This window comes from Anas platyrhynchos, chromosome 12 (assembly GCF_047663525.1).
Source record: "Anas platyrhynchos isolate ZD024472 breed Pekin duck chromosome 12, IASCAAS_PekinDuck_T2T, whole genome shotgun sequence".
NCBI classification, from domain to species: domain Eukaryota; kingdom Metazoa; phylum Chordata; class Aves; order Anseriformes; family Anatidae; genus Anas; species Anas platyrhynchos.
In genome coordinates, this window is record NC_092598.1 from 3,426,289 (window position 1) to 3,446,356 (window position 20,068).

Sequence of the window (20,068 nt, forward strand, 5' to 3'; positions counted from 1 at the left end):
CTTTGGGTTAAGGAGATTTTTGGAGCACAGACTGCTTCTTCTTACCATACTGTCGATAAAATGAGTCCTAGGTCTCAGCAATCTTCTGGCCACTATAGTCATGCAACACAGAACATCCTCCACGTTATTTAACCTCCCCTGTGGGATGGCAGGAGGCAGGGAACAGGAGGACCACAGTGGGTGTGCAGGAAGAATGAAATGATCTACAGCTCTTCTAATATGGGTGTTTATTACTTTCCCAATACGATAAAGCTGAGATCAGTCCCTTTCATGCCAGCACTACTGAACTGTTATTGTTTCCTGCGTGTGGAGGTGGAAATGTCGTATTTTAGCCTTGATTTACTTTTTTCTTATTTTGTGGTTTCTATGTACTAAAACTGACTAAAAGGAGTAATGTGTCCTCTGTAATGGTCAGAAGCAGCTGCCTTCATGTGATCTCACACGCCATTAAGCAATGCCAGGCTTGAAGGTGTTATTGGAGGAAGCATTTTTATTGCCAGGATTCCTCATGTCTCTGGGGCTGAGGCACCAGAGCAGGCTGATACCACTGCTCAGAGTAACAGCAAAAACCTTTGCACAGCTATTTAGACCAAAACTGGCTGAGTTCCCTGTTAAAATGGATTTCTGCACATTTATGATTTGCATGGGATTTTATCACAACATGCAAGTCTTGGTTTTCTGTCTCAATTATGAGAACTCAAGCTCAAGCACACAACTCTCTCTGCTTCATTTTTCTGGAACCAGCATTGGCACAAACAACTCTCTTCCAGTATTTTCCTTACCAGACCAACAAGCCATACCCTTTTTTTTGAAACCAACTGGCTTTGGTTTTCATTACAGACTGACTAATCTGGCACTCACTGCTCCTCACAGGAGGCCAGCGATGACATGCAGTAATAGTGAGAGTCACCAAAGTCAGTGCAGAAACCAACTGCCAGAGATATGATTTCAAACCTCAGATAAACCTAAGCTATTCTTCTGTAATACATGCAAGAAGTCTGGTGAATCTGAGAAATGCCAGGTAAGGGAGAGCTGGCAGACAAGGGCCCTGATCCAGTGAAAAAACTTGAGCAATTGTGACGTTATAATGATATAAGTAGCTCTCATAGTAAAATCATTAGTTTTATTAAGATCTTTTCTACCAGTTGTTATGACAGATGCAAAAGATAGACTTCAATTTTTTCTCCTTCCACTTATAAGCCCATCTAAAATGACAAGGCATTGAGGACTGCAGTAGATATCCTAAACAGGGTATCTAGGACACGTGTAATTTGCCTAGCAAATGGACCACAGATGTACCTTTACATAAGCAATTACACATGGCCACTGGGCAACCTGATCTAGTGGGTGGCATCTCTGCCCATGGGTTTGGAGCTAGGTGATATTTAAGGGACAGTTTTGAAACCTTTCTATGATTCTATGATCTCGCCAGCCAAATATCAACTAGCCTGTTAGGAGCACAGCTTTACTCTTGATGGCTCCCCTTTGAGCCTGACAGTATTATGAAAAGAATGAATTGACCCAAATAGTTTCATTCTTTGTTTAGTGAGACCATGTTTAACTGTCATAAGTCCTAAAGACTTCAGATTCTTCTAAAATTGGATTTTCTTTTCTGAACTACGGGATTTAGAAAAATCACATAAAACAAGATGAGTTTAACAATATAATTTCTTTAAGTGAAGTTTGCAGTGGAGACTAGCATGCACAGGAACAAGAGGGAAAAAAAAATAAAAAAATAAAAAAACAAACAACAACAACAAAAAGGAAAACAAAATGAAGGGCTCAGCAGTGCAGCCACTCTTGTCCTCGTATACTGAGAAACCACCTAATGGAGCAGGGAAACTCAAGTCACTGAAGTCTTTTCTTGCAAAATTAATGCCCACTTTGAGGAACTCCAGGGAGATATGACATCTTCTCTGGACAAAAAAACAAATAGGAACTAGGAAAATCCCAGCAGAAGTTACCAGACTCCTGAAGTCATATCATGTGATTTAAAACATCTGTTGGGATACTGGGTGGGGAGAAGTCTTCCCTAAGAAATAGATCAGGAATTTCTTTTTCATTCCACTTTTCAGAACTCTCCCAAGAAAGAGTTGGGGTTTTTTATTATTCTTAATTTTTAAAGTACAATGTATTCTTTAAAAGCTAGAATGTCCTCTCCTACCTTCTTGTAGAAGCACAATAAAATAAATTTCTTTACTTTTTTTTTTTTCTTTCTTAAAATAAAACTGGAAATATCTTCAATTTACCCTCTGTTTTTGCCAAAGTATTTCAGGACCATAAGCCTTCCTACAAACCTAGATGAGGTGTTAAGGGCAGAACTAAATAGAAATGTGTTTATTACATTGTAAACAGAAATCAAACAGCGACCCGGTGGTTGCCAAATTGTCGTTTGTGATGGGCAAATCTCATGACAGCAGCTGCATCAGTTGGCTGATGTAGAGCAATCAGCATTGCACATATGGCATAGCCCAAGGGCCTGAAGCTGCGACCAGCACGGTGGTGGCGCATGGTGCATCCTTGAGCCATGGCACGAGGTTTTTGGAGGACACCAGGCAGCCCCCACAGGAGGCTCTAGGTCTCAGCGCAATCCCTGCATCCCCCCCAATCACTTCTCAAACTGGGCCTCGTGCCAGCACATAGCTGAAGTCTAACCATCTAAACCACAAGGAATTCCTCTTGGTCTAGCCAGGAGAACTCAAATGTTCCTTTTTTATACATTTTTAGTCTGGAATTTCTCAAGAAAAATAAAAAAAACAACTTTGCAATGACAGAATGCCTATGGGAAGAAAAAAAAGTTACTCCTGTCCGACTGAGGGAGACCTGAGAAGCTATCTGGGCTGCGAGGGTTTCTGCATGTTCTCCATTCTCCTGCGTGGAGACGATGTTCTTTCAGGAGCCAGCTATGAGTGATACATAATCTAAGATCAATTGTAATACAAGGAGTTTTAAAGGAAAGTCTCATTTCCACAACCAGTTAAATTAGCATCTCTTAAAAAGCAGGAGAAGGCATCACCACAGCCTCTTTGGGGAGCCAGGCTAGGGAGTATGGCTCTTTGCTGAGGCACAGTCTCTTCCCAACCTCTGCTGTTTTCCTGAAATTACACCTACCAAGCAGTAATCCATGGTTCTTCACTATCTCAAATCCTATGTGAATCTAGGAGATAAATGATCTTTTCTTTTTCCATAAATAGAAAGATAGGAAGGATGGAAACAGAGCATTTATGCTGCTTTAGACACTGCCAGAAGGGTTTGCAGGTTCTCTGCACTATAGGATTATGTTGCTCTGTGCCTAGAAACATATTTACACTGGGAACAACAGCCTCTGTGGAAATGGCATCTTTTTATACTGACAAACCACTGGAAAAATTAAGCCACAGACCTTGATAGACTTTTGGACTGCACTGAAAAATAGAACTGAGGAAAACATGAAGCTTGAATTGGCATCAGTAATGGTGAAAAGCTCTGGCTTTGCTAGCAAGTGGCTTTCAAAAGCAACTTCCACCATCTGTGTGCACCCTCCCATAGCCCACCACTTGGGTCTCCTCTCTTTCCCCCTGTGGAGATCTGGTGCTGGAAGGACAGGTCTGATCCACTTTTCTCTCGTCATTTTGTCTTTCTGGGTAATACTCAGACACATCCAGATAGTTTTTGAAGTCTGTTGAAGCAAGATTAGGTCTATTAAATACAAGTAGCCCCTTTAATTGCTTGCAAGATAGTATTATTACTGGTTTTCTATTAAATTCATAGTTCATTCATCCCAGCTTTCTCTTAAGTTCTCCCCAGAAAAAGCCACACCACTCATTGTTTCCAGAAAATTAGATCTAGCAGCAAACACCACAGTGTGCATCTTTCCTTCTGCAGTTACTCATGGAATTGTTACCTACAGTCTTCATCGGCTGATTTGAAAATATCAGATTAATTATATTGGCCGTTAATTACCCTGACCATGGACAAAATTTCCATACACAGGGAAAAGCTTACTGATTCTAGTCTGATATTGCTCCTTTATGGGGTTGCAGTTTTTCCAAAGGGGTCAATCTTCCTCAAAGGTAGGAGGAAAATTTGGCCTGAGGACAGGAAACATGCTGGGTTTTCTTTTTATGTCACATCCCTCTCTTTGAGAACATTTTCACTTTCGAGGGCAGGTCTGACAGTATTTTCCTTCCAGGTTTCAGCTGTAAACCCTCTTTGAACAAGCTGCCATTGCCCTTCACCGGGACTATTCATCCTGACGCTGGTAACTCTTATTTGTCATGGCTGAGGAAGAGAAGTGAACTGAATCACACACATATCCATTTCTAAGAAAGGCTTTTAAAACTCTCCAAGATGCTTTCATCTAAGTGTTCGAATGTATCATCTGAACAGCTGCCAGACCACCAGCCATGAAGCACTATCAAGTGTAACAATTCTTTGTTATTTTATATATTCCTCCAGTTGGAAATCATCAAATATTGCTAGCATTCTGTGGAAAAACTGTTTTGAAAAAGCAGGGACATTTTTAAAAAGAAATAGGATTTTAATCACATAATAATAGGCATGATCATCCTCAGATCTGTTATTTCTGCCACTGTTCCTAGAATACCACTGAAAGGAATCAAATTCAAATTTATCTTTCTCGGACTAGACCGACACCACCTTTACTTCTATTACTGCTGGATTTGAGTAATGATTTTTCTCTTAGTGACTGGAAAGGATTAAAAAAAGTAAAAAGTTCACAAATTCTGAATGTTTTGGATCATGTTAACTCTATGACCTTAATAAAAGTGCACAGAGCTCCTATTAGCATGACAAAAACTCCATCTCTGCAAGGAAGTAGACAAAAGTAGGCAAAAAGTAAATGACAAAAAACATTATTTTATAAACACCTGCCCATTTTCATAGCTCTTGGTGTGCTTCCACTTGTAGACATTTTGCATACATATTTTACCATTTCCTCTGCATACCTCAGAGGCTGCAATCATAACAGCTCTTATTCTAGTGCCTCTGCTTTCAGATAACAATCAGTGACAGACTCAGTGAAATTGTCAGGAAAAGAGGTAATTTTCTTCTGCAGATATCCTTGTCTACCCTGACAGCCACTGAGGAAGTCTAAGCCAGCACAGGATGCTACCAATTCAACCCTGCATTTGCATTTTCAGGTCACTCAAGTGCTCTGAGAAGACTTCTTGGATGAGGGACAAACCACAGGAGTCTCAATAGATTCAGGCAGCTGGTCTTAGCTGGTTGGGGAGATGACCACTACTTATGGCACAGAAATAATGCCCAGAAAGCATCTGGCCTTGATGGACAATTACAGAGCTAAGAGTTGAGGAACACCAGATTCTGTAATTCTGTAATTCTCTTCTTTAGAATATAAAATACTAAAAGCCACGGCTTCCCTAAACGTGAACTTGCATTGAACAGAAAGTACTGCCTGCTGTTTTCATTCTTGGTGATCTAACCCATATTAAGTCAATATTATCAAATGAAGGCTGCCAAAACGTAGCCCTCTTCTTCACCCTGAAGAACTTACATCTTAAACTAGATTAGGTTAAAACAAATAATAAAAAATAAGTAATAATAATAATTTTTAAAAAGACATGCATTGCTTCCTGGGGAGAACACTAGAAGGACAATTTCTCAAGATGTTATTTAGAGAGATTTGAAGGAAAGTGAGAACCTGCAAGGTATTACAGCTTTTAGGGAAATGAACTGAAAACACTTCTTCATGCTGTGGAAAAGACTGAAACTTTGTTGAAAAACACAGAGATGAAAACAAAGAACCTTTTGTTTTCAAGCTGTTTCCAAAGCATTTTTAATGGTTTTGACAACCTTTTGAAGGAAAGGGTTTGAAAAATCCCATACTCAGCCTTACAAAGAGGAACATGAGGGCAGGCTACTGCAAAGGAGGATGGAGTTACCATCCTCCTTTGGAGTTACAAAGCCAAAGGTTCCTCACAATATGGAGACACAAAGGTCTAAAAGTCAGTTTTGTCTAAAAGTCAGTTTTGGGTGAAGATGGCCCAGTCTCTCTTTGCCCCTGACAGCCCATCATCAAAGCAACATGAGATGATAACCCACGTGAAGTGATTCTCGTGGGTTTGATGCAGAGTAGCGAGGGGATGGGCAGGCAGTATCTATGAAAAGGCCAGGTTTAACAAAATAAAAACCATAAGATAGACTGTTCCTAGGGACGGAGGCTGGGTGTGAGATAAATCAGCAGAGCCTGAAGAAAATCTGTAAGCTGCTCTCCGTGCTGCTTTTCAGGTCGTAAAAAGAAATATGCTGCACATGAGGAATTTGTTCTTAGCTCTGCTTCATGAACTGGCAGGCAACAGCCTTAAAAAAAAGCCCCTGTCATTTTTATAGAAAGAAAATATTTTGACAAGATGTTCTGTCCTTGAACAGGGGCTATTCCCCACATCCCTGGGCACTTGATTCCAGAGCCAAACTGAAGTGTGTGGGGCTGGAAAACAAGCAATTGAGCAGTGGCTGCCTCCATACAACACACCAGCTGCAAACAGGAGCTGTTGAAATAGACTTTTTGTCAAGCACTGTGTAAATCTCTGCTCCTGAAGCAGCACCCTGAAAACCAGCTGCTCCTACCCCTGTTCTTGGTGAGCAGCTCCATTGGACAGGGAGCTTACCACTACTGGCTTCAGGTGTGTTTTGCATTTGATGCACATTTGATGACCATCTGCAACATCCTTCCACTGTTGCTGCCTCCAAGCACGCTCTTGGTTTAGATAACAAGGACTACACCCAGGATAAATTGGGCACTTTGACACACTGGAAACATTTTCTGCCTCACCAACCACATCAGGTAAAGCTTTGCTGAGGAGCCTGCTGTCTCCATCCAGCCACCATCCTCTAAAGGTCTGATGGACCCTTCAGGGGTACATTATTGCAGCAGGTTTCAGCAATATGCCTGTCTCTCCCCTCGCATGAAGGGTGGGAGATGGATTATTCTGCCACCAGGCTGTAACACGTACCCCCTGCATGGCCTACTCAAGGCATTATCGTTTCCTCTGTCTGGTTCAGCCACTCATTTCAGGCTTGATACTGCTACCATCCTTACAACACCCAGGGGAGATGCTTATTCCTCTTTAGGGATTAATAACAAATTTCCACACTATGAGCTCAAGGGCAAGCCTGCAAAAAAAGCCACATCCTGTGTGAGTCAGGTGCAGTAATGCATGTGAAGCACACGCTGACCTTGTAGTTAGATCAAGCAGTGATGTGATATCCTGGGCAGCTACCTCCTGTGTCTGCATGTCCGTGTTTATAAATATGCCTGAGGGTAGCTCTGTCCTGGTAGCCTTAGTCAGACCTTGTAAGCTCTTGAGGGTGTTGGAAATGAATATAAACACACTTCTGTTTATTCAGAAATAAATATAAATAAATATAATGTTTTGCTTACCATGTCTGGCTTTGACATGTGTCAGACTTTTGGGTGGTACAGGATGATGCAAGGATAATGATGGGACCTTCCTAGGGACCCGTCAAAGGCAAAAGCATCAGCCAGAACTCTTGGGCAAAATCTGTACTTGTATCCCAGCCACAGAATTTATTCAAAGCCCAGTGTAAAGATTTTTCTTTCCAACAGCTCATGATTTGTTATAGGTTATTGTTGGCTACTCTGCTATTTGGAGATAGTTTCACATCTGTTAGCCTATAAAGGGCGACATTGTTCTCTCCTCTCTCTGTTTCTCTTGCCTGGATTATTTTGGAAAGGACATTTTGTAGGTTAGATAGGCTTTGCCTTGCTCTTTAATCATGTCAAAACTCAGGTGGTCAATTCAACACATATATGAGGACCTGGGTTCAGTGTTGGAAGTATGGATACCAGCTCTCATTCACTGCTAGCTATCTCTAGAGTCAAAACCCTTGGTCATTTTCACCAGATTCCCTGTGATGAACAAGAGCCTTTCAAAAATGACTAGAACAAATGTACTTTGACTGCAATAAAGCTTAATTTTAACCAGCAGAAGTTTCAGGGAAAAAATAAAAATAAAGAGAACTTGTTGACATGAAGCATGTGGAGTCACTCATTTAGTATTCTGTAAGGGCTATAAATCTGTCTGGAAATGAGGCACAAAATGCATCATAAAAATGTGTAATCAAAACTATAACATCAGTTTCAAATTTATAGTAGGTAACTTATGGAGAGCATTACATGTCTAAACTTCAAATCAAATGTTCTTCAGCTGTAAATTTCAGCAAGCATTTGTATAAAATTCTGTTCTTTTCTTTCCCTTTACTTGAGAACAAGTCCAAGAATAAAGCAAACAAAAACCCACCATATTTTCTATAAATTTGGTATTAACAGGAACAACAGGGAAAAATATATAATCCGAAAAATAACACAAACCTGCCACAGAAAGCGAGTTGCAGTAGCAAACATCACTGATTTAAACTTCGTGGATAAGTTTCATTCAATAACGTAACAGAACTCATCCTCTCCAACGATGATTTGATTCACTCAACTGATGTACATCTTTGTTTTACTTATTACCTTAAAATATTATTCTGCCCTAAGTACCCCCACTATGATTATCTTGTTGGTGTTAGCTTCTCTTTCTTCCTCTCCCAAAAGACTACTTTTGTGTTTCTGGGAACAAAAGCCAGCTGGGAAGGATGGGGAAGGGACACAGATATGGGCTATCTACTCAAATTTTGCTGTGCCTGGTGAGTAAGGGGAAACACTAACAAAATTAAATCATTAAATTATTCTCTAAAACCTAGTATAAATCTTTCTTTTGGTTTTAAAATTGTGCCGAGGCAGCAGTAGTCACGATCCTTCTAAATTGCATGGGGTCAGAGCCTTATCTCATCTAAATTTCTCTGCACTATAAAGCAGCCAACAAATTACCCAGCACAAATATACAGGAGCTCTGGTAGTCTGCAATAATTACTCAAGAAAAGGATACAGCAAACTTTGCAGGAAAGATTCTCCTACCCACAGAAGAAATACCATAGATGAGTAATGTCTAAAACAAACAAAAGGTCCATCTTTTGTAGCTGGACTTCTTGATATTTGTATGGTAATTCTTGAAAGACTTAAAAGTGAACCACAGTCCTTACATTCAGTACTTGGGGACATTCAGGACAGGTATACATGGCTATGGTACCATTTAATCTAAATGCTCACTGTAATATATCTGGGATGCTCTTTGACTTTTCCCTGTTTCTGGCTCACAGGGAGATGTGTTGTGCAATCTTTCATATGCAGTTATGATCAGTTGCATTTCTGCCAGTTATAGTGGAAAAGTTTTAGCAAAAAGAAGTTCCTTGGCTAGACACTAAACACACTCAAAAATGAATTTCAAGGTTTTGCTAAGGCTCAGCATTCACTATTAGAAACAGCTGATGTGCCCTAGATCCCAGTGAATCAAAGCAGACTGCTGACACTTTCCTTTACCTGAACTTCCTGGGACTGTCTCACCATGTGTTTCTTTGCTGGGGTTACCATCTATTTGCCCCTGTTCCCTGGAAGATTACAGGCAAGGCCTGGGTTTGGTTGGGTAGGAGTATTTCTTTACATTGACAACTAATTTGTAGTTTATAGCCTGACGTTATCCTAGGAATGAGTTTATGGTCCCATAGCCCTCATATGGTAGCATCTTCCAAGCAAGGAGAAATACTTTTTATCATCTAATCATCACATCAAAATTAGGTTTGTAAGCCAAAGAGTAACACAGAAGCCTCCACCAGACCTCATAAAAACTCTGAGCAAGCTAAATCTATGGCCAAAAACAAATATCCATATGAATCAGACAACCAAAAACCTGCCAAAGTCTGAACAGTTATGAACATTTGACATATGAAATAAGTTCTGAGTAGCTCCAGAATAAACCAGACTGTGCTGCCACTGGGCCATCCAGATAACTGATGAGCAATCCAATATGTAGAGGAGAAATCTGGAATTTATAGCTGTGTAGTAAGCCATTTGCAACCCCTGAATAAGTGGGGTGGTGTGTAGCTGTGGTAGGTCAGGAGCTGTGTGATCCCAGGACTCACTTTGACGCCCACGGTGCCTTCCTGGACAAGGGGAAGAGATACCTTCATCCCTTGCTGAGCTGCACTAACAGGCATCTCAGTCTGGATACAGAGACAAAGATTTCCCAGCCTTCATCCACCTCCAGCTTCATATGGGAGAAAACAAGGCAGTTTCCCAGAGCCTCTTCTATCCATGACAGTGAAAAAACCTAGGCAGAAGAGAGACAAATGGCCTCATAATCCATTGCACGGTACAGAAGGTTACTCTGAGACAGGTCCTACAAAGAATCTGGCATAATCAGCCAGGGCAATAACAAGTTTTGCTCTTCTTTGCAAGGCCCCGGAAATATTAGAAGAAAGTGAGGTTGAAGCACAGAAGAAGTGGCTGGCAGAGCACAGGAACACAAGCAAAAGGCAGATGCGGGGGGAAAAAAATCACCCACCAAATAATCTGTTATCTTAAATCACAGTGTATCTTCTTTTATAGACTTATTACATTATCCCGTTATCTGCACTTCACACCCTATCGCTCACTTTCCACAGATTTACGTGATGCGTTTTCTCCTCTTTTGTGACACAGTCCTTTGGCATGTGGGCTGGCAGGACAGCAAATATTGATCTCTGAGCAACTCCCAATTCTAGCACATAATGTCCTGCGCTGCAGTCCAAGGCTCCGGCTGCCTCTTCTGCTCCACTTTATCACTGATGTCTTGGCTGCATCCTCTACTTTTTTCTGCCTTTTTTTTTTTTGTACTTTTTGTACTTTCATCTTTTTTTTTTTCACAGCTCTCCTCCAGAAGTCTGTTGAAATAAATAATCGTCCTACTGAAACGTCAGCTGGAGTAGCAGTGAACACGGAGCTGAGATTTATATGAGCTGATTACTCAGACAGTTGTTCGGGATGGAGACTATTAACCTTCAGAGCCTGCCAGCTGATTTTAAGCGAACCTCTGTCTAATCTATTTATACAATCCCTCTCACTGTAGCACCTTTACACATAAATGTTGTCAACTGATTCACCAACAGGCACAAGGAAGTGGTGCAGAGAACAGCAACTAGAGCAGTGAATTTGAGCTTGAGCTCTTCACTCTGCTCTCACCACCTCCCAAAGCCTCAGTGTCCCTCCAGGATGTCTGAACATGCTCGGGACTGAACTTTGCAGAATTCAGGCCTGGTTGACACTTTACAGTAACTTGTTCCATTCTATAGGAACTCAGCACAAGGGTAGGAAGTGTTTCAACACTTCACATCCAGATTTTGAAATGGATCTATATTCAGAATATTTTTAAGTGCCCCAATGAGAGCAAAGTCTTTTCACACCCCACCTTCACAATTAACCATCAGAACCTGTTGCATGGGGACTGCATGGACCCTTCATCTGCAGCAAACACAAGGGAGCAAACCCACCAGTGAAAAATAGGAGGAAAAGATGCCTGCAGTCATCACTTCTTAAGGTATTTCCATGTGCTTCAGGACCCCTGGCATGTTGGCGTAAGTTCCGGGAAAACTGACACTTACTGTATAGATTTGGGGTTTTTGTTTGGTTAGTTTTATTTCATTTTGTTTTCCTTTGCAGAGGGTCTTCCTTGCCTTTAAAAGAAAATAATTAAAAAATGGGAGCTAATACTTCCCCATGGAAAAGACACCATCCTGTAAGAATACAAAACTTACTAGATTTTAAAAATGAATTACTTTTAAGCTATTCATTTGAGGGCTGGAACTTCTCTTGTTACCCTTGAAGCTGGAAACAGTAGACTCAGAAAATTCAGAGAAGAGGCAGGAGGAATAATGACTTCAGCAGCATCCTCCCAAAAGATTATCGCAAAGCCAGGTTACCTTTTCCCTTCTCCTTTCTCAGTACAAAGTGCTGGAGGCCTCTTCAAGTCAGAGGATGTTTGCAGGGGAAAAGCAGGAGGAGAAAAGTTTAAGTAAACAGAAGTTATTGCTTTGCTGGGATGTGGCCGTGGGCTCTGCTGTTTTTCTTTGCAGAGGTTGGGCATTCACCCACCACCTGGCCGAGCTGTGACACGTGCCAGAGAAGGAGCACCCCTTACAATGGAATTCCCCAAAGACCTGTCATTTGTCTGTTCCCACTTCGTAGCACGCAGTTCCTCGAGGTATCTCGATTTTGAATGGGAGATGCCATGGGGGTGTTCAGTGCAGGACTCTGAAGGAAAGCCTCATATTTGCAATTCCCTCTGCATGAAGTAAAAGGCATCAAGACTAACTCTGGCCCGAGCTTGGCTCTTTGCCTGTGGAAAACATAACAGTATGCAATGTTCCTCATGCCAGTGGATAGCCCAATAGCTATTTAATTACTGTTTATGGTAACTGAATCACAATAGAGAATTCAATAGCACATTTTTAGGTTTTTATCTCATAGTCAATACATTCCTTTCCTATATTCTGGGTGGGATGCTGCATTCAGGAATATACTGGTTCAGAAGCACTTACAATTATGTCTAAGGGTAGTCATGACATACTTGCTCAGTCCCCAGTGAATTCTACCCAAGATTCTCTCAAACAATTTTGGTTAGTTTGAAGGGCCAATTGGACCAGAAGTACCTTGTAACTCCAAGCTTTTTTAAAGAGCCCACAAGAAGCACCCACAATGTGGTAACAACCAGTTGAAGATCAGCAGAAAAAGTATTTCAGAAATGTCATGGAAAGTATGACAGCTTTTCAAAATTAAGACGTGTATGTGAAGCCTTGGTGGGGCTGGTGTAAAGAAGCTGTGGAGCAGAATCTGAAGCTGTCCTACTGCAGCTGACCATCAAAGCCTGCACATGACAGGTTTGTTGGCAGCATATCAGACACCAAGGGCTCTACACTAACCACCCCTCTTCTCTTAACACTCATCCTTTTGACTGGACTCACCTCTTCTGGTTTTAAAATCATCAGTTTTAATTAATAACAGCCACCTATAGCACAAACTGTCCACCTGCCTCTCAGACTGAAATGAAAAACCATTAATAACCAAAACACAGGACACATAAAAACTCTCAAACAATGAAACAAAAGCCTAGGAAATACCTTGATACTTTCATCCCAGGGAATGCTGACTTTCATTTCTATTCATTTCTTTAACATCTGGTACGAGTTGCTGGGGAATGATGCTCCATTCAGCCTTGGACTCCTTCCACCTTGTGGATTCAGTAACAGAGTCAAGACACCTGTACCTAAAGGCAAAGCCATCCAAGTCTAATCGGATATGCTGCCTCAGAGACATTATTCTTTTCAGATGAGAAGTAATTTTTAGGCCCTCACTATACTGGAAAGACAATACTGTACTTTGGGCAAGAACTGGGATATTAATTTCTGGCACAGTCTAAAGTCAGGACATTTTTGCTCTCCTAAAATTCCCCCACCCCGAGTTTACAGTTGGTGGTATGAATCTTTATTCCCCCACCAAAAATCACAAACTGAATTTCTGTTGCCTTGCCAACATCGTCTGGCCATACAGCCCCAGCCCACAGTTACAATGATGAAGGAATGTGCTGCAATGCTGTGCCTTGCCAAGCCTGAGGTAGGATTATTCTGGCTTTTCCACGCCTTTGAGAACTGCTGTATTTTGCTACCTATCCCGCTTTCCTGATGAAGGCAGCTCTGCGGTGGGCAGGAGGACACAAGCCCCCCTCAAAGAGGTTGCCAAAAAGGGGATGTGTTGCATCTCAGCTGCTGGGGTGATGGCACTGATCTCCGGAGGAGGCAGGGTGGCACTGACAGGCCGCTGTGCACATTGGCACAGCTGCAAAACTCTGCACATTTTTGCAGCCGCTGTTCTGGGAGTGACCCCAGGCTGTCTGCTCACTAGCTCAATTGCTGACTGTTGCCCAAAAAGTGTCATTGCTGTATAAATAATGGAGACTTGCACAAAGGAGACAGACATCCTCTGTGTTACTGGTCTTTTTGCTCCCAAAAAATAAACTCCAGTGCAGGAGTATCGCAGGTGACCATCCAGGAGATTATAACATGGGAAACAAACACAGACGGTACCTGGGGTTCAGTCCTGCTGGGAGTTTTGAAGCTAGCGGTGGTGAGTAGAGAAGAGACTTAACACAATAATGACAGCTCAGGTCATGGAGCAACTGTGATGGAGGAGCTCTGGCCACAGCCCTAGACAGGTGGGATCATGAGCTGACACTGCCAGAGTGGTGTATTTTACTGATGCAATATTATCACAGCATAAATAACGGTGCAAAGAGAAAACAGCTTCATTTATAACTGTCAAAAGTGACACTCTAAATCTCAGCCTGTCTCCAAATAAAACCTCTTGATGCCACTGCTAAGATATATGCTCTCCACTGTGGGCTTTGTCTAATGGGCAGCCCGGAGGGCACTCAAATCCCACTTGTGCCAAGCTCACAAAGCGTGTCTTCCCAGTCTGGGCATTGGACCACACAGGCCAAACTGCAAAAACCATCTCAGGTAGATCTGAACGCCTACAGGCATGAACAAACATGCCTGTAAGAGCCCAGTGCAATAGATGGAGCTATTTATCATAGGCAAAGGCCAGAAACAAATGAAGTGACCTGTAAAACCAAACACTTTTGTGGCTCTTATTGAAAGCACACAGGATATTCATGTTCCAGGACTCAACACAATGGCTGTGTCTAGCCGGACATGCCTTTAAGTGATTGAACTCAAGCTCTGTCTGGGCAAGGCATCAAACTCCACAAATCTCTATCCAAACCTCACACCTGATGGCACATTGAGCCAGTCCAGACAATATTCTGGAGTTTATGTTCCACTTCTTCAGCCCCCTCAATCCCTGCAGTGCACTGCCAGCCAGCTTGCCTTCCTTCAGAGAGAGCAGGAGAGATCAAATGGACATTAAGCACTTCAAAAAACAAAGGTCTGCAAAAAATCAGACTTTCAGCTTTGGTGTGAAGCTTCGACTGAGAAGGTATTAAGCCAACAAGCGCCATCAAGCACCATCAACAAGAGATACGGCAATGTGGGTTCTGGTAAGACCAAATCTCCGCTGAAAACAGGACTAACTTCTAAACTGTATCAGGTAGCTCAGGGTCTTTCTCGGCCTAATTTTGAAGATCTCTGAAGATGTGATTTCACAGCCTCTTTGAGACCACCTCTCATTTCTGAGGTGGTCTCAAATTCCACCATTTTTCATACAGACATGGCATGATCAGCTTCTGATGACTTTTGGTCCCCCTAGACTTCACATTGACATGTCTATACTGGCCTCTGTGCCAGTACAGAATTAGACTAAAACTCAAAGTGAGGCATTGAATGGTTTGAGTCCAACATTAAAATTTCAAACAAGGGTTGCTTTTTTCATAGCAAGTCTTTTGGGGTTTTCTTTTTCCAAGTTATTGAAGAGTTAGGATTGCTAACTCGTGGCAGTAAAACATGAAGTCTGCAAATCAGCTGAAACATCACTGTATTTGTCATGGGCAATGGACTTTAAGATGAAAGGTGGAAAATGGGATATTTTCCTGTTTCCTGTCCCATTCATCTCCGAAATATAAAGAAAAAGTTGAAGTCCTCATTCAGAAATTTATATTAAATGAGTAAAAGTTGCTCCTGAGCAACCTGCTCTCATTGACCTTTCTTTGAGCAGAGATCTCCAACCTCAACTACTACATGTAGTTTCAGTGGAAATTAAAATAATGTCTCATGTTCTTTTGAATACAACTATATTTAAACATGCATTTAAGTACATTCCCCAAATTCATTATTAGTGGGCGGGTTGTTGATAAAACCATGCATTAAAACAAAGAAATTTTTGACTATCAGATTTTTACAATGAAGACTAGTCTGGAAATGAATTTAGTGTCTTTACTATTTTCCTGCATGAGCTCCCAACTGCTATATTTACCAGAGTGGATTTTGCAGGAGCAATGATGATTTACAGTTTCTGAGGAGCTGATTTCACTGTTACGCTCATGTTGTCGCCCCACCAAAGCCACACACCTTCTTTAATTAATTTATTGCACTGACCTCTGAAACTGCAATTCCTCTGGATTCTTTCTTAAGCCTACAGATAAACAACATAAAACAAGGAGAAAAAAATAGCAAAAGTAAGAAGGGAATGGAAGAACAGCTTGTAATCTTATTATGATGGCTTCCAACAGTTTACAATAGCAAATATTCAATATTCTAGTATGCATTACTTTCATAACTTGGGTAGTAATTACACAGCTTGATGTGAAACTCCAATGAGCCATTCTTGGTGTCCTGGCACAGCCAGTTCACAGAGGAAAACCTTGTGTTTTTCTCAGCAAAGTAAGCTTTTCAAACATATGCAATGTTCAGCACAGCATCAAGTGCTGCGAGGGGGAGAAGGCTGAGGGAAGGGTAACATCAACATGAATATGGATGATAAAAGGGAGAGAGGACCAGAGACTGGGAAGCTGTGGGGTCTGAATGTAACTGCATATGCTGCACAGGCAGTGGTATTGCACCGGGGGACATCAGCTGCCCCATATTCTGAACCGAACATCCCACCAGTCCCACTTTTAGGTTAATTACAGACAGAAAAAGCAAATATTCCCTGAACCCAAATTCTTCTGCAACACAGCTCATGGCAGATAAGCAATCTGATTAGAGACAAGAAGAAAAGGAGATGTTCTGCAAACCAAAGGCCAAGCTTCTCAGTCTTCTGAGAACTGTCATAAAGGACAACAAGGCAACAGCCTGCCCCTGAAGATAATCATGTCCTATAACTATGACAAAGAACTGGGAATAACGCTGGCAGCAGAACAGACAGTCCCTTCCTGGGGACAAAAGCCAGAATACAATGATTTATGGCTTGAGGAGGAGGGAATTATTTTTTTTTAACCAAGCCAATCTGAATCATCATGCTTAAGTTCTGAAGTTAAGCAAGAACTTAAAAATAAAGACCAGATCCCATGTCCTCCCTCAGTTCTGCTGCAGTCACTTGAACAGGATTTTATTTGAACAAGGATGCTTGATGTTATGTCTACTCTGAAAAGAAAAAATGTTTTTATTTCAGTTTGGTCAACCCCAATGAGCTAACTCAGGTTAAAATAGAGGTGAAATGACAACAAGAACACAAGAACATATGGACTGGTTCAGATCAAAGGGCTGGTGATGCTCAGGGAGGAGCATATAAGCATGGGAAATAGTGACTAATTCCCATACTATATTCAGCCCTTAGAAGCCCACAGCTTTAGAAATTTATGAAGTCAAAGGTCTCAACCAAGATGTTTAACGGGCCTGTACTCACAAGATAGGTCAGCTTCAAAATATCCCACAGAAATAAGCTCCTCAATCAGGTTATGGATTCTGGGACAAATTATTGCCGCTCAGTCAATTTAAACCTGCTGTGTGGGCACCCCAGTTCTTCAGTTGCGAGCAACAAACAAGAAGTGATCTGGGTTATAAGCTCAGCTTGAACTCAAAACTTGAAACTGAATGACAGTCCATGTTTTTTATTTTCCCCTTCATCCTTATTTTCATTAACATTAATTAATATGAATTGACTAACTGATATTTTTCAATTTGTGTATATGCTTAAGCATATCTTAAGTTAAAAAAATAGATCAGAACGTGGGCACAAACCAAGCCAGAAATCCAAGCACACTCCAGGCTTAAGGGAAGCACAAGCTTGTACTTGAAATCAAGGAGAAAAAAAAATAGAAATACTTCAGATTTTTGAGAACAGCTTATTAGTACATGAATCTAGATACTTTTTATTCTTGCTCAAGACTACCTGATTGCAACAAGGATATATGACTGATTTTTTTCTATGGCTCCAGGTAGCAAACATTCCTTCATTTTTATTTTTCTCCTTTTTCTTTTTAAAGTACTTTTGGCAAATCATATTTTCCTCTGGCTTCTCACACTGTATTTTGTATATGAAGGCTAAGGACATGCCTGGCTACATGAAAGGGTCACCATCCAGGTTACAGATTAGGAAATAGTACAGTTTGTCAACATTTGGCCTAGACAAACTTTTAAAATATAAATACAGATGGTTTTATTTAAAAGAGAAAAAGTCCAAATTCTACTAAAGGTTGAATGTTGTTTTCTTTCCAATCACATTTTTTTTTCCCCGAATGTTTGGTACATTGTGTTCCATTGTTATCAAATTTAATCACAATTATATAATAAAATGTAATTAGGAAATGGAAATAGAAATTGAGAATCCATTGGTTCTGTGGTTTATTCAAGACATTCCTAGCCCCAAATTCATATATGTCATGTATTTCTGGGAGTGTATTCCTAAGTTAGAAGGGAATACAAGCACAAGAAGGGTGGAATATAGGAGATAACTCATCTAATTGCTACTTCTGTGGACCAAATAATTAATTCCCTTCATGCCAAAAACCTAACATACAACTTTTGATAAACTGAATGATCCAGCACTTGAACTTCAGGACATCAGTTTAACGTGTATCTGTGGTCTGACACTTTCAGTGACCTCTGCATGCTACCACCTTAAAAATACCATACGAAAACTTTATGCCCTAGGGCTAATAATCCAATAAACTCACATCTTGTCATTGCTTCCTGTTTTGACAAAGTTTTTCATCTTTCTATCCTACAACAAAAGCAAAGGGGTTCATTTGCTATGTGAAGCACAGAGTAGACAATAGCCCTGGTTTGAATAAAAATAAAAACAGTGCTATTTCTCTAAAAACAGCACACTGAGAAACACAGAATCAACACTGCAAAGAAAAGGTCTGGGTTAAGACCACTGTTTTATCAAGCAAGGTGAAAAAAATCCAACATTCCTTAGCTAAGGGCTAGATAATGTTCACAGCAGGACACCAGCGAGTGCGGAGCAGAAACAAAGTTTTGGAGATTTATTTCCCTGGGAACCTCACTGCGACTCTCTCTGCATGAGATTTGGATAAGCTAACATGAGGAAATCTGGTGGCAACAAAACCACTGCAATGTGAATGTGAACCTAATTAAAACATCCTGCTCGGTTTTATCAGTGCAAGGTCAGGTCCATGGGCTACCCCCCAGGAACCTGGTGTAGTTAGAAATGGCACTTGTGACTTGGGTAAAGAAACAAAGATGTGAACTTGCAAAGCCTGAGGTTGTATCACAGTAGGAAGGTTTACAAGAACTTTACCAGCCAGGATTCAATTCCAAATTTTCTTGGAAAACTGGTGATATGGGACAAGATGAAGAAGATCAGATTCCACAAAGATGAGAGCAAAGGATTGTACTTCGAAAGGAGAAACAAAGTGTGAATGAGGAACAGGTGGCAAGGGCTGTCCATGGCTGCAGAGAACCCAGGAGCGAGATGGAGACACAGACTCCAAGAGTCCCTGGGACAAAGCTGCTTGAGATAAACCCAACATCCCATGCAGTAACAGTGCTGCTGCTGTAAGACTTGAGGATTACTGCATCCTTCTCATTGCTGCTGGCTTTCAAACACAGCCATTTCTCATCAAACTCAACCATTCAGGGGTTGGAAAGATGGTGTGAATAATTTGGAAGAAGTGAGAAGAGAATGGCCAGAAAAAAAATTACTTTGGAAGACAGTATGAACAAGAATTTGTCTAAGCTAGAAAAGCAGCAACAGGACATAGGAAAAGTGTGTTCACAGCTTGGGACATAAACATTCTTATCAAGAAAATAGGAACCAGCAGATCTCCAAGACCACAGCCAGGAGCACATGAAGCAATTGGCTTTGCAATGAACAATAGTGAAGCTGGATACGATGAAACATGGCCAGTCCCAAGGATATGTGGGGGTGGGCTCACCAAAGATGCTCCAGCACAACTTTTAAAGGCAAGACAGGTGTGTGTCCAAGATAACGCAGGTATACCTGCTCAGGACAGGATGCCATGGACCTTGGCAAGAATCCGGGACCAAATGTCATTCTGCTGCCCTCTCCTGCCAAAATCCCATTGCTGGAATTTCTCAGGATGAGAACCTTGAACACATCTTCAGGCTTCGACACCGCATGGAACTGGTGCTTTGTTAGAAATCCCCCCAAACTCCTTTACTCCCCGCCTCCCCCAACTTTGTGTCAAACATCCCGAACGAGCAGTAAATATATATATATTAACAACATGTTAGCTTAGTCATCTGTCCCACAGAAATGCTGTAAACATTTCAGTTTGGCACAGCTGCAAAGACACAC

General features: G+C 41.3%; 1 long non-coding RNA gene across 1 annotated transcript; it reads right to left on the reverse strand.

Annotated features, from left to right (window-relative positions):
* Window positions 1–9,071: 9,071 nt before the first annotated feature.
* On the reverse strand, window positions 9,072–15,984 carry LOC119718182 (uncharacterized). Its single transcript, XR_005268952.2, has 3 exons — window positions 15,943–15,984; window positions 13,015–13,160; window positions 9,072–10,190 (listed from the first exon to the last, which is right to left on the reverse strand). It is a non-coding gene; the product is annotated as an uncharacterized lncRNA (long non-coding RNA).
* Between the last annotated feature and the right edge of the window lie 4,084 nt (window positions 15,985–20,068).